Consider the following 15836-nt stretch of genomic DNA (forward strand, 5'->3'; position numbering starts at 1 on the left):
GGAATGGTGTAGAATTGTGAATGTGATTAATGCTGAATTGTACATTTAAAATGGTAAAATTTAGGCTGCCTGGGTGGCTCAGTTGGTTAAGCGGCTGCCTTCAGCTCAGGTCATGATCCCAGTGTCCTGGGATCGAGTCCCATATCGGGCTCCCTGCTCGGTGGGGAGCCTGCTTCTCCCTCTGCCTCTGACTACCACTCTGTCTGTCTGTGCTCATGCTCTCTCTCTCTCTCTAACAAATAAATAAAATCTTTATTAAAAAATTTCAGTTTAAAAAAAATAAAATAAAATGGTAAAATTTATGTTGTATAGATTTTACTAAAATTTTTAACAATGTAACATACCAAAAAAAAATAATAATTGAATTGTCAGTGAGTGAATTGTATGCTATATAAATCGCATCTCAATAAAGCTATTTTATAAGAGAGACTGAGAGGGGAAGGGAGAGACAGTGGGGAAGGAGAGGGGAGGGGAGAAAGAAACTTAGTGGTAACCACCACCTGACTAGAGACATGGAGGAGGCTGTTGCCCTTGCCCTTTAGTGCTGGACATTGAGCATCTGAAGCCATCAACATCTGCCTATTAATAATGAGACCCACAGCAAACTTTGAAGGTGCCAGTTTTTTGTAACCAGTTATAAAAACAACAGTCCCCACCTTTCCTGCCCACAACCTTGTTTACATGAGAGCCAAGATTTGTGAAGCCATGTTGATGCAGCAGAGTCAAAGACCTAGGAAGGTCAGGTGCCAAGGGAACTGCTCCGGCTCCGATAGTGTGCTGCAAGGCCTCACTTGTAGGAAGAGTTACCAAGGATGGCAGCCAACCTGAAGTTCTCTGTCCCACTCCTTGCCAGCTCTGTTTCATACTCAATGTAATACAAGTGGTCAACATTATAAATCAAGGTACGTATGCAAACTGTCAACTTCATTATATTGTTACCAGTCTACTTAAGGCATTACATGTGATGGATTGGCTTTATGAAGAGCAAAGGACCTCATTTCTTTACATGCACATTCTCTGCTGGACATTATCAACATTGTTTATGCACAGAAGTCAAACTGAATGAAAAATCTGGACCTGATATTATAAGTGATAAGTTCCATGGTGGGTTCTTGATTAGAATTGTCAGTGGAGGGAAGCGGAAACAGGAGATTACTCTGATGGCCCTATGCTGCACCAGAGTCTGACCTAGCCCGAGCCCCATGTAGAAGGGAAACTGTGCCCCATAGGATTAATGAGGTTGACTAGCAGAAAGTTTAAAGCTTGTTTTTCAGAAAACTGTGTCTCCCTAATCAGCTCTTGTTCTTTTCAGACCCCACTAACAAGCGCACCGGTTGTGTCTGCAGAAGCCTAGACTCAAGGTCAACTGATATGGTTCCAACCCAGGAACAAGCAAGAACCTGCATTCCTTACCTAGGTAACAAGCCCAAGACCCTATCCAATTTACACAGGCTTTCAGAACATGCCCGTAGCCCTGTCTCCTTGTTCTAAGATAACCTCCAGACATAGGGGCTGAATTTTGCCTCGTTCTGATGTTGTCTCCACCCAAAGTGAATATGGGATGTATGTTACATACATCTTTGCTCAATGATCATTAAAAAATGGATTCTCTCCCCCTTCAGGCAGGCAGACTCAAAGCTTGCCTCCTGCCTCCTCATTTAGCTGCCTCTCTAATACACTCTCTCCTTGCTGCAAACCTGATGTCTTGGTGACTGGCATTGTTGCACATCAAGCAGATGGACTTGGGTTGTGTTACAGAAGAATCACTATTGCTCATGTCCACCATGGGCCCTGGAGTTATCTGGAGGGACCCCATAGAAGCAACAGTGGCTGTAACTATTAATTGGACTATTTCTATATGCCACACCCAGCTTCCTCTCAGGTCAAACCAGGAAAACTGAACCTTGGGGAAACTGAAACTCCCAAAGCCACACTGTAGATAGAGGCTGCAAAGCTGGGATGTCAAAATTAAGCCCCTGTGACCTGAAGACAGCACTTTCAATCACTGAGCTGCACTACCTCCCCTGTGCACCCACTCCCTAACTCCATTTGTGACCACGAGAAGGTATCAAACATCTCCAAATAAAAGTGATGATAAGCAACAGAAGAGTGACGGGAACACAGAACCCCTAGAACTCTGTTACAGCTCAACAGTACTTGGTAGCATTCTTCCCAACTTGTGTATAAACAGGTGACTCTTCCTCTATCCTGCTGACTAGCATTTCTGTTATTGGAACAATCCAATCCATCATATCACCTTCCCCCCAGCAGCAAGAAAGAACAACCATGACCTCACCTGCAACTTGAAGTTCCCCCACTAAAATGGTGGAAGGTATTCCCCTGTCCCTTGCCTCTAGTGTGGCTAATAGAATAAGGCAGAAGTGATGATAAGCTAGCTCCCAGTCAGGTGCCAAGAGGGCTATTTGTTTCCACCTGCCCTCCTGTGGTGCTGCCAGGGCCATGGGACCATGTCCAGGCTAGCCTGCTGGAGGATCTGAGACCTGTGGAGCAGGACTACCCTGGACTTAATCCACCAGCTCCCAGCTAGCTGCTTTGCAGGTGATCTTTGGAGCACTGGTTACATGGCAACATCTGGCAGTCTCAGTGGTCTGCCTCACTTGAGATGGGCACTTGTGTCATGCTTCCATCTCACAGCTGAGGAGGCTGAGGCTCAGAGGTGCCCAAGGTCATATAAATTGCATGTGAAGGGGCTGGGGATTAAGTGTAGGTCATGGGACTTAAAGGACAGAGCACTTTGGCCTCTTCCTGCCATGCCAGAGTTCCTGAAATTACTTCTAACCCAATGGTTGTTTTTCTACTGGAACTTTCCCTTTCTGTTTCTTGGATTGTGTGCATCAAATCACCTGGTCCATTGAAAGACAACACAGATGTGGAAAAAGGAAGTTTTGAAGATTGGATGGAGCCTTTCTTCAAGGGAGGTGACCATCAGTTCTGACTATCCAATTGGGATTAAATTGTACTCTCTGCATTAATAGGTCTTCGTGGACATCCAGTTACTTGTAGTCTCCAGCTTCCCACCTAAGCCTTGTTAACAAATATGTGAAAAATAGAACTAACCCTTTTAAGATTTAATACTAGCTATAAGCTCAATTCAAAACACACAATAAAGATATGTAAGACATTCTTAAAAAAAAGAAATCTTGTTTGTCAGCTTGTTTCGGCTTAGGGGAAGAGTCCTCTGTCATTTGTTTTTATACAGAACAGGTTTAACTTCTACACTGCTAACATCATTAAATAGTATCATTGCCTTTACAGCTGGGAACTCAGGTCATTTTCAGGAGCCCAGTTCACAGACACAAATCAGGTCTTGAAACATGGGCCAGTGATCCCTATGGACAGTTACCAACCTACTAAATTTCCTGGACACGGTGTGGCAAATAAAGTCAGTCAACAGACATTTCTCCTTTTCATGTCCAACAAATCTCACTGGTATTTAAACAGCGGCCCAACCCTAATGTGGAGTAGGGTCGGCGGGCAGTGGAGGATGTGGGGATTATAACTGGTCCAAGCAGACTTTGGAGCCCAATTCTTTTGTAGTACTTGGTTCATTTATAGGTATATGACCCAGTCCTTCTCACCATTAAGACATTAGGAGAAATCTGTGGATTTTAAAGGAAGACATTTTTCCTCTGTGATGAAAAGAAAAGAATGTCCAAGATTATCTATCTATCTATATATCTATCTATCTCACTTTCCAGGTTTTCCACTTGCTCTTTGACTTTGAACATGATAATGTGGGGAGACAGTATGGGAAAACAAAACCTGGACCTTTGGTAGCCATCTTGCAGCCATGAGGCAACAAACCTGAAGACAAAAAGCCAACAGGATGTGGGTGGCAGAGAGGAAAGAAGGAAAGATCCTGAGTCCTAGATGACAATGGTGACCCCCCCAAATCAGCCCTGGAAACATCTTCCTCCCTATTCCTTCTTTTTTTTTCTCCCTATTCCTTCTTATGTGAAATAATTATTGTCACATTATTAAGCCACTACTAAGCTGATGATCAGTTCCTTGCAGTTGAAAGCACAAACTGATACATAGGTGCAGCAACTTGTTTATGAAGCTACCAGGCAGAGCACTGAGCTTCCCAAACCTGAAAAGGACATGTTGAAAATGGAAAATTAGAGCTTAATCTTCTCACAAATATGTAAATATCTTAAAGGAAATATGAGCAAATTAAATCCAGCAATGTATCTGAAGGATAATAGAATGTCCAAATTGGGTTTATCCCAGAAACGCAAGGTTAACCAATCCTTTGAAAATCACTTACAGTATTTCACCATTAACAGAATAAAAGAGAAAAATAGAACCATTTCAATAGGTGTAGACAAGCATTTGATGAAACAACCACTGTGTGGGATTGATCTGGATGAATGTTACATGGATGTGTTTACCACAAAAATTTATCAAGTTGTAACACGAAGTAGACCATCAATCTTTTCAATATGAAAAGCTTACTTAATATGAAAAGCTTACTTAAGATTGATGGTCCAAATTTTCTCATAACAATTAAAGAAATTGAATAAAAAGTTAAAATCTTCCTAAGTAGAAAGCACCAGGCCCAGATGGCTTTGCAATCAGGTGACAGATGAGATGACAGAATCAGATGTTAGATCTCTGCAATTATACTACCTCTCCATAGCATGTAAGGAAGAGCTTGCTTCATGAAGGTGGTAAAACCATGATACCAAACCCCAAGGACTTATAAGATAAGCTCACTCACAAACATAAATTCAAAATCCTATGCAAATTTTAGGAATTTGAATATAACACTTAAAAACTGAGATCTTGGCAGTACACATCACAGTCCCATAGATCTGTCTGTTGCTTCAACAGTGTTTGGACAGAACAGACCCAAGGATGCCCCTTTTACCACCTTCTAATACCCTCTAAACTTTTTTCCAGTTGCAACCGTTGGAGCCACTATCTCCCTCCAGGACCAGCCAACACCCCATTTTGATCTTAGCTCCTTATTATCAACCATGAGTTCCCAGATTCATCATAATTATTCCACCAAGGTAGAGGCTCCCATCAACGGCCTGGTCAACATGCACCTGCAGGTTTCCTATAACTACCTCTCTCTGGGCTTCTATTTCAACCATGACCATGTGGCTTTGTAGGGCATGGGCCACTTCTTCTATGAGTTGGCTGAGGAGAAGCGTGAAGGCGCTGAGTGTCTCTGGAAGATTCAAAACCAGCTCAGCAAGCAGCCAAACCCCCCTCCAGGATGTGCAGAAGCCATCCCAAGATGAGTGGGGTAAAACCCTAGACACCACAGGAAGCCACCCTGGTTCAGAAGAAGAACGTGAACCAAGTTTTTTTTTGTTGTTTTTTTTGTTGGGTTTTTTTTTTTTTTTTTTTTGCATCTGCATGCTCTGGGTTCTGCCTGTGCAGTCCCCCATCTCTGTGATGTCCTAGAGAATCACTTCTTAGATGAGGAGGTGAAACTCATCAAGAAGATGGGCAATTACCTGACTAACCTCTGCAGGCTGACTGGGGAAGTATTTCTTCAAAAGGCTGACCCTCAAGTATAACTAGGAGCCTCTGAAGCACAGCAGCCTTTGAGGGTCCCCTCCGGCATCCTCCTGGGGCCAGGTCTTATGCCGGAGCCTCTCCCTACAGCCACTAGGCAGCTTTTTATCTACTCTGAGTCCTCTCCCAAGCTATGGGCCAAATGGAAACAATAAAGCTTTTTGCAGGAAACAACAACAACAACAACAAAAACAAAACAAAACAAAACAAAACATCTGAAAACTTGATCAAGTAGGGTTTAATCTCAAAAATGTGGTTTATCACATAAAAGATTTAAAAAAAAGGAAATATCAAGATCATCAAGAGATGCAGAAAAGGCATTTGATAAAATGCAGTACCTCCTATAAGTTGAAACCTCTTAACAAACATTCTGGGTGGATGACAGAGTAGGAGGGACCAGGAATCTATATCCCCACGGAGACAGCAATTGCACTGGCAGAGTCCTCTGATGTAGCTATTTTGGAACTCTGGAGTCTATTGAAGGCTTGAAATTTCCAGGGGAAAGCTTGAGCAGTAAACTAGTTAATTTTAGTCAATTTCAGCTTTTAGCACAGTGGCAGCTACCCATCCTCCACCCCAGACACATGGCAAACAACTGCGCAGGTGCTCGCTGCCCAGCTTGCACATACCTTGCATCAGCAAGAAAGGGCAAAAAGAACCTGGTCCTCCAGATATTAGGGATTGTGCTCTGATCACTGATGCTTCTGTTCCAGAAGTGCAGACAAAGAGGTAGGCAGTCTTGATGCACCTCCCCCCCACGTTATTGCAAGTTCTCCCCCTTCTGGCAGAAGTATCTTCTAGGAATTTTAAAGGGCCAACACATTTTCCCTGCCTTCATCTTTCTTTTTTTCCGTTTTTGGGAGTCACACATTAAAAATTAGGACGTTCCAAAGCAACTGCTTATAAAGGGGAAATTGGAAAGTTACCGCACATGCTCAAAGGGAGGTGAAAGCTCAGAAAAGACCTGAAAATACCTTAAGTTTATACCTCAGTCTGCATTTAAGCACGGTCAGGTGACAGATTGGGCAAAAGTTCAAAATGAAATAAACAAAAACAAAACACAGCAAACTCGGGCAGGGAGAGAATCTGGTTTCTGGGGTTGCCACATTATTAGATTCAAATGTCCAGTTTTCAACAACAACAACAAAAAATCACAAGGCATAGAAAGAAACAGAAAATTGTGGATCAGTAAAAGGAAAAAATAAATAAATAAATAAACTAATAAAACTGTCCCTGAAGAAGACCTGTTGGCAGATCTACTTGACAGTGACAACTATCTTAAAGATACTCAAAGAACTAAAGAAATATGTGGGCAAAGTCAAGAAAATAATGTGTTAACAAAGTGGAAATATCAATAAAGAAATAGAAAACTTAAAAAGCTACCAAAAAAGAAATTCTGGAAATGAAAAATACAATACTTGAAATGAAAAATTTACTAGAATTTAAAAGCAGATTGAGCAGGCAGAAGAAAGAATCAGTGAATGGGAGTCATTAAATCTGAGAAAAAGATAGAAAAAAGATGAACAGAGCCTAAAGGACCTGAGCAACAGCAAGCAGACCAGCATATGCAATTTTGGGAGTGCCAGAAGGAGAAGAGAGAGAAAAAGGGGCAGAAAGAATCTTTGAAGAAATAATAGCCAAAAACTTAACAAATCCTATGAAAGACATAAATATAAATACCCAAGATGTTCAACAGACTTTGATAGATGAACAAAGAGACACATACCTAGACATTATAATCAAACTTTCAAAAGACAACAAGAACATTTTGAAGGCAGGAAGAGAACTGTGACACATCACAAACAATGGGTCCTTAGTAGATTGCCAGCAGATTTCTCGTCAAAAACTTTGGAGACCAGAAGGTAATGAACTAATATATTCAAAGTGCTAAAAGAAAAATGTGGTCAACCAAGGATCCTGCATCTGGCAAGACTGTCTTAAACCTGCTCTGCAAGAAACATTAACGAAATCCTGCAGATTACAATGAAGGCACACTGAACAATAACTCAAAGTCACATGAAGAAACAAAAGATCTTTGTAAAGGTATACCTGGGCAATTATAAAAGCCTGTATTATTTACAATGGTGTATAACTCCAGTTTTTGTTTTCTAAACAAAAACAATTATTAGTCTAAAAACTAATATTATTTTAACTTTGTAACTGCATTTTTTTGTTTACTACATAGTATAAGAAACTAATGCATTAGAAATATACTACTTTACATTTTGGATACACAATATGTAAAGATACAAATTGGGGAAATCAACAACTGAAAGAGTGAGGATGGAAATGCTAAAGGAACTCAGTGTTATTGAAGTTAAGCTTGTATGAATTCAAGTTAAATCGTTATAACTTTAGGATATTAAATGTAATCCCCATGGAAACCCCCAAGATTGTTGCTAAAGAATGTACACAAAGAAAACTGAAAAAGATATTCCTATAAGTCCCTACAAAATATCAGTAAACCACAAAAGAAAATAGTGATGTGGGAAGTGAGAGACAAAAAAGCTATAAGTAATGCGGGAAATGAGAGACAAAAAAGCTATATATAGAAAACAAATAATAAAGTGACAGTAGTAAGTCCTTCCTAATCAATAATCATTTTAAATAAAAATGGGTTAAAATCCCCAATTAAAAGACAGAGACTGACAGAATAGATTTTTTTAACCTAACTATATGCTATCTACAAAAGACTCACTTTAGATCCATACACAAATAAGCTGAAAGTGAAGGGACAGAAAAAGATATTCCACAGAAATAGTAATGGAATGAGAGCAGAGATCACTATACAATGTCAAACAAACCTCACATGCCATGCAAAATTGTTTTTTAAAAAATTCTCCTTTAAATTCAAAACACAACAAGAACAACTATGTACACAACTTCTATTGAACATCAAGTGGAGGTGTTTTGCCTTTAAAAAAAAGTTTTTTGAATACATAAGAATTAGAAAGGAGAAAACAAATGTGTTATTTACAACTGATTTGTCTACATAGAAAACCCAAGAAAAAAAGAGAAGTGTCAAGCAAATTATTAGAATTCAAGTTTTGCATTTCTACAGCCCAGAAAAAAGTTAGAAAAAATAATTTGAAAAACAACAGTTACAATGTTAGAGATTAGTTAAATTTTTTAAAGGTACATAGGAATAAGTCTAGCAAAAGATACATGAGACTTCATGGGTGGGAAAATGTATGAAACCAATTTCTACTTTAAGTAAGTGAAAAACTATACATCGGAAGAACCAGTCTTGTCGTGATGTCAGTCTTCTACACCCATCATCTGATGCAATGCAATCCAATCAAAATCCCTATAAAATTATTTGTGTAAAATGGCACATTGATCCTAAAATGTATACAGAAGTGCAAAGAACTTGGCAGAGCCCAGATGCTCCTAGGGAAGGAAGGCTCAGGAAAGGACTCACTCTTCTAGATGTCAAACTTATCACAAACCTAGAATAGTTAGCACAGGATAAACAATAGGAAACAGAAGAGACTGGAACCCAGAAACAAACTTCATGTACATACAGCTTAACACAGGGCAAAGACAGCATTTCAGACCAGTGGAGAAAGGAGCCCAGAGCAACTACCACAGAAGAGTGAAAAATGGGTCACTACCTCATGGCATACACAAAACCAGATGGATGAAGATGTAAATGTAAATGTGACACCATTATGATTTTAGGAGCTGACATAAGAAATATTGTCATGGCTTTATAGAAAAGTACAGTTCATTAAACAAGACATAAGATTTTGGGCTGGAACATTATGTTGTTATTTAAAACCATCCATCACTAAGGGGTGCTTGGGTGGCTCAGTGGGTTAAAACCATCCATCACCAGATGCCGCACAGAGGTCAGAAAGAAGTCATACACCAGGAGAAGATTTGTAAGACAAAATTTTTAGACAAAAAGAATTTAAAGCCACAATGTATACAGAACTAGTAAAAAAAAAAAAAGTACATGAAAAAATACAAACACGCTAATAGAAAAATAGAAAAAGGCATAAATTTGCATTTAAACACAGGAAAATGTATTTAACTTCATTACTAATTAGGGAAATGCAAACTAGAACCACAAGGAGTTATAATTCCACACCAACCATACTGATGGAAAAAAAACCTTTAAATCTAAAAATCCCATTTTTCACTCTTCTGTGGTAGTTGCTCTGGGCTCCTTTCTCCACTGGTCTGAAATGCTGTCTTTGCCCTGTGTTAAGCTGTATGTACATGAAGTTTGTTTCTGGGTTCCAGTCTCTTCTGTTTCCTATTGTTTATCCTGTGCTAACTATTCTAGGTTTGTGATAAGTTTGACATCTAGAAGAGTGAGTCCTTTCCTGAGCCTTCCTTCCCTAGGAGCAGAATTGGCAGAAATGGGGAGCTAAGGGGATGCTTGCTGGTGGGGACAGTAACTGGTACAACTAATTTGGTTGTGCTCTCAGCTAAGAAGGCTACGTGTTCTCTTCCCTTTGACTAGAAACTCTGTTTCCCCAAAATGCCCCAGACAGTCTCAACTGTGCACAGAGAGACCTCACTTGGAGTTCTGATTATGGAAATAGAAAACTGGAAACAGAAGCAAAACATCACATGGTCACACAAAGGGACTCTCCTTGGCTGCTAAGCTAACATGTATTAGTATGGATAGCTTTGAATATTTAGTGATGAGTGAAAAACATTACAGGAAATGATGGAAAGTATAGTATTTTCCATATAAACTATAAGCACCAAAAATCTATTTTCCCAATTCTTAATAGTTGTACCCACTTGAAGGGGAGGGGTAGGAACACACACAAACGGCACTCAGCTGTACATATATTTTATTTTTTTCTCTCTTTTTTATTGAAGTAGAGTTGACACACAATGTTACGCTAGTTTAAGGTATACTACATGGTGACTGGACAAGTCTATATGTTGTGCTATGCTCACCACATGTGAGCTACCATCCGTCACCATACAACACTATTAGAATACCGTCGAATATATTCCTTATAGTACACCTTTTATCCCCACGACTTGTTCATTCAAAAATTGGAAGTACATGCTACTCCTCTTCACCCGTTTTACCCATCTCACCCCATCCCTCTCCCCCCAACAGCAACCATCAATTTGTTCTCTGTATTTATGGGTCTGTTTCTGCTCTTTGTTTTTTGTTTATTCATTTGTTTTGTTAGATTCCACATGTAAGTGAAGTTATAATGGTGTTTGTCTTTCTGTTTGATTTATTTCACTTAGCCTAATACTCTCCAGGTACATCCATTTTGTTGCCAATGGTATAATCTCCTTTTTATGGTTGAGTAATATTACATTCTGTATATATATGTATACACATATACATACATATATAAATATATATGTGTGTCTGTGTGTATACATATATAAATATGTGTGTATGTGTGTGTATATGTGTATATGTGTATATGTGTATATGTGTGAATGTATATATACATATATAAATATGTGTGTGTGTGTGTGTGTGTGTTTGTATGTGTGCGCCCCACATCTTATCTATTCATTAATGAATGGGCACTTGGACTGCTTTCATACCTTGGCTATTGTAAATAATGCTGAAATAAACACAAGGGTGCATATATCTTACCAAATTAGTATTTTCATTTACTTTGAATAAATACCCAGTAGCAGAACTACTGAATCAGATGGTAGTTCTGTTTTTAATTTTTTGAGGAACCTCCCAACTGTTTTCCAAAGTGGCTGCACCAGTTTGCATTCCTACTAACAGTGCACAAGGGTTCCTTTTTCTCCACAGCCTCACCAACACTCGTTACTTCTTATATTATTTATTCTAGCCATTCTGACAAGTGTAAGGTGATGGCTTTTGTGGTTAGCATCCTTTCATGTGTCTGTTGGTCCTCTGTATTTCTTCTTTGGAAAAACGTCTATTCGTGTCTTCTGCCCATTTTTTAATTGGATTACTATGCCCAACCCCTTATTGGACATATTATTTGCAAATATCTCCTCCCATCCTTTAGGTTGCCTTTTAGTTTTGTTGGTGCTTTTTTTAGCTATGATGTTTTGTTTCTTTCAAAAATAAGCAATCTGCAACAAATAGGGTAAATGATGTCCACTTGTTGAATCTGGGTGGAAGACGTACAGATGCTTATTGGATTCTACTCCTTTTCTCTACATTTGAAATATTTCATAATCTTAAAAATTCATACCAGTTGTAAAGAATAAAATCTCAGTTAGGTTTGTAATCCCTCCAGAGTGGTTGATCGCTCTTCCCTAGAACCAAAGTCTGTTTGAAAGGTTATGAGCAAGAAACAAAATCCCCGAAAAGGTGGCACCATGTCAGAACGAGGAAAAGCAGAAGTCTGCAGTGTAAAGCAGAATGACAGGAGGCAGGAAGGCACCTTGGGCCCAGCTCCCAGCAGACTTGTCAGTTTTTACTCAGCACTGAGAGTTAGGAACATGGTCAACCCTCCTAAATATAGTGGTGTAAAAGCAGATGCTAGGAAATCCAGAGGGGTGCATTCATGTGTTTCTTGTTTATTGAAAGTGCTGATAAAATGATAAACATTGTTGGGGGGGTTGTGTGCTTCTTACAAACTGAGGAGCAAAACACAATATCCTCCAGAAGGATCCCTGCTCTATCCCATCCTCTGAGGATGAGGAAAACATGGGGCTTGGCTCAGCTGGACTCTGAAATCTGACACTTCCGGAGTAAACTGCCCTCCCCTCTTGCTGGTCTCAGGCACTATATTCACTCAAGTCCCTCTTTGATGGTCTAGGCTGCAGCCCTGCAAGTCCTCACCTAGAAAGGTTACAAAGGTTGTCCAAGTTCACCGGGTCTGAAGATGAAGATTCCTGTGTTCAAATCCAGATACAGTGGAAAACAAAACCCACCCTAAGCCTCTTTCACCTAGCAGCGGCAGAGAGTCTGGATTGCCCAGGAGCAGCCTCACTGACACAAGGTCCTTGGGGAAAGGAACTTGCTCCCCCAGACTGGGAGCAATGTCTCAGGGGCAGATTCCCTCCAGGGGAAGCTGCTGCATAAACCCAGACAGTCAGGAGTCACGCTCCCCCCGCCAGTCTAAAAAAGGTCACCATTAAGCTACAGGAGGAAAGGTAGCCAAATCTCAAGCATGTCGCCTGCGATGAGAAAAAGGGCTCAGCCCGCTGAAAGCAAATATTAGCAACAAAATCGCTCTAACTTCCCAGATTTAGGAGCTATTTAATAGCTGTGCAATTAAGCCATTTTGAATTCTCCAGATTTTTTTTAGATAAAACCAACTGCCTCATTCCATTTTGTGGCACTCTTATCCTCAAGCTGCCTGGAGTAGTTTTGGCAGTGTAATTATGTTTTCTGGGAAAATATATTTTGCTGAAGGAAAAGACATTTTCGGCCCTGTTTATGAAGTCGTCCTGCACTTCACCTCCCGAGGAGGTCATTCTCCAACAGGAGCAACAGGAAGGTGTCCCCTTCCCCGCCAGCCGCCTGTGGCTAGAGGTTGCTAAGGGGTCTGCCCACGGCGTGCCCCTCGCTGGGGGTGAAGCCTTTTGCTCCAGCAGGCAACTGAGCCTGCCTTTCTAGCTCTGAAAACCTCAGCTACTCTTTTGCAAGCTCATTCCTTCCTCCTCCCTGAAGATCAGGGGATATGGGAAGGCTTCCGGGGAGAGAAAGCAGATCTGCCTGCCCAGCCCAGAGCACGGGTGTGCTTCCTCCGGACAAGTGGGAAAACAGGCACCCCAGAAGCTGACAAGAGGGTTTAGGGTAAGAAGCCTGATATATTTATCCTTGACAAGGAGAAGATTTTCCTAGAGAGCCAGCATTCCAGTTTGAAAAGAGTTTAATTCCTCCATAGAACATTTTTCCTTATAAAACATAGTTTTGCAAGTTCTGTATTAAAAGGTCTAGAGCAGACATTTAGACGTGAACTCTCTCCCCATCTCCCACCACAGCACCACGAGTCTGCAGCACACAGCTCAGCTAGATTTTCTCAATTCTTCTCAAGTCCCTGGTACTCAACTGTGGTGAACAGACCAGCAGCGTGGGCCTCTCCCGGGGAGCTGGTTAGAAATGCACACTCTCAGGCCCAGCCCAGAGGCCAGAATCTGCATGTTAGCAAGTCCCCAGGGGAGGTTACATCACAATGAGTGATTTTGTAACTCCCAAGGTTAAACATCCTTATACCCACATGGCCACGCACACCTTACCTTCTCCTTTACACTCAGGCTGCTCTCCTCTTCCACCTGCTAGGATGGCATTGTCTACTCCCACCAACCTCATGGAGCTGTTGCAAAGTAACTGAACTGTGTACAGTGCTCAATTTTGAAATAAGGACTAGGGGGATACATAGCAACATCTATTTTTTTTCTTTTTTTTTTTAAAGATTTTTATTTATTTATTTGACAGAGAGAGAACACAAGTAGGCAGAGAGGCAGGCAGAGAGAGAGGAAGGGAAGCAGGCTCCCTGCTGAGCAGAGAGCCCGATGCGGGGCTCGATTCCAGGTCCCCGGGATCATGACCTGAGCCGAAGGCAGAGGCTTAACTCACTGAGCCACCCAGGAGCCCCTACATAGCAACATCTTAACAGGGATTTTTTTTCCTGGGTGGTAAGTGATTTCTCATTTCTTATTTGATCTAAAATGTAGTTTTTAAATTTTATGCTCTGAACACTTTTCTTCTGTCACCACAACAAAAAGGATAGTTTGTTTTAAAAGCGAGTAAGTGTGAACATCAACTAACAGAGCATGAGAAATGGTAAATTCCTTGTGGATGACCTGTTGCATCCAGCACCTGTGCAAACAGCTGGACCCGGGAGCCGTCTGCCCAGTTTCTCCAGCTGGTAGGTGGTGACCTGCTCCCAGCTCTGGGTTCTCTAGGTCCCTGGCGCACTGCTGTTCCCTCTGCTCTGGAATCCTTGAGCAGAGGCACGTCCAGGTACCCTGCTTCCATCAGCCCCAATGCTACAGTCAAGCCAGCCCTCAGAGAGACACCATTGGCCCAAACCACATGCTGCCTGCTGCAAAGGTGGTCCTTCCCTTACCACAGAAGAGCTACTCAGATGTTTTCACAAGTGCATGCCGAGAGTGGAGCCCAAGTGCTCACCCCACCTAGGCACAAGAGCTACTCTGAGAAGGAAAGGAACCCTGTTCCCCAGCCCGTGTCGGGAAGAGTGAGCTGGCTGGGGATGGGATGTGAGCAAAGCTGGCTGAGAAAGGCTGAGCAGATTGCAAACCTCGAAAACAAATGCTGGTCTGAAGCCATGGGTCTCACGAGCATAGCTGCACATTAAATCAGCTGGGAGCTTAAAATCCTAGCAGCCAGGGCAGCCCCCAAGCCAGCCAAACCAGGATCTCTGGGCTGCAGCCCTGGCTTCCATGATTTTTTCATCACCCAGGTGACCCCAGTGTTAGGCCATGTTTTCCAGTCAAGGAACAGATAGTGGAGATTTCAGTATTGTGAGCCACATTGGCTCTATCACAACCACTCTACAGTTGAAGAGTGAAAGTGGTAGCAGAGGACCATGAGTGAGCAGGTGTGGCTGTGACCCAATAAAACTTTATTTACAAAACAGCCTTGGCCTGGGCGCCAGGTGGCTCAGTTAATTAAGTGTCTGACTCTTTTTTTATTTTTTTAAGATTTTATTTCTTTATTTGACAGTGAGAGATCACAAGTAGGCAGAGAGGCAGGCAGAGAGAGAGGGGGAAGCAGTCTGCCTGCTGAGCAGAGAGCCCAATGTGGGGCTCTATCCCAGGACCCTGGGATCATGACCTGAGCCGAAAGCAGAGGATTTAACCCACTGAGCCACCCGGGTGTCCCAAGTGTCTGACTCTTGATTTCATCTCAGGTCATGATTTCACTGTTGTGAGATGGAGCCCCACTCCATGTAGGGCTCCATGATGGGCGTGGAGCTGCTTAATGGTCCCTCTCTCCCTCTCCTGCGCCTTTCCCCCTCCCTACTTTCTCTCTCCGGTCTCTTAAAAAAAAAGAAAGAAAGAAAAGCATCCTCGGCCAGATTTAGCCCTAAGGCCCAGCCCATCCATGGCTTGCAGCAGAGGTTTTCAGATTGAGCAAGGATCATCAGCATCCCTCAGAGAGCTGAGCCCACTCCCAACGTGTCTGACTGAGTGGGCCTGGGGTAGGCCCAGAATTCGCATTTCTAACCAGCTCCCTGAAGTTGCTGCTGCTGTTCAAAGAAGCACTGGTCAACAGTCCCTGTAAATTGTATTTATGCCATTCCATGACGGCAGAATGTCAACCAGTCCCATAGTTCTTGCCTCAGGGGCCCACTTAGGAAGTGCTGGGGAGAGGGCTGCCCTACACGATCCGT

At 41.9% G+C, this 15836-nt stretch overlaps 1 pseudogene; it reads left to right on the top strand.

The window, feature by feature from the left end:
- The first annotated feature begins 5000 nt into the window (after window positions 1–5000).
- On the top strand, window positions 5001–5556 carry LOC116868700 (annotated as a pseudogene).
- Window positions 5557–15836: the final 10280 nt, after the last annotated feature.

Source organism: Lontra canadensis, unplaced genomic scaffold (genome assembly GCF_010015895.1).
Source record: "Lontra canadensis isolate GAN:19392208 unplaced genomic scaffold, GSC_riverotter_1.0 scaffold16, whole genome shotgun sequence".
Taxonomy (NCBI): domain Eukaryota; kingdom Metazoa; phylum Chordata; class Mammalia; order Carnivora; family Mustelidae; genus Lontra; species Lontra canadensis.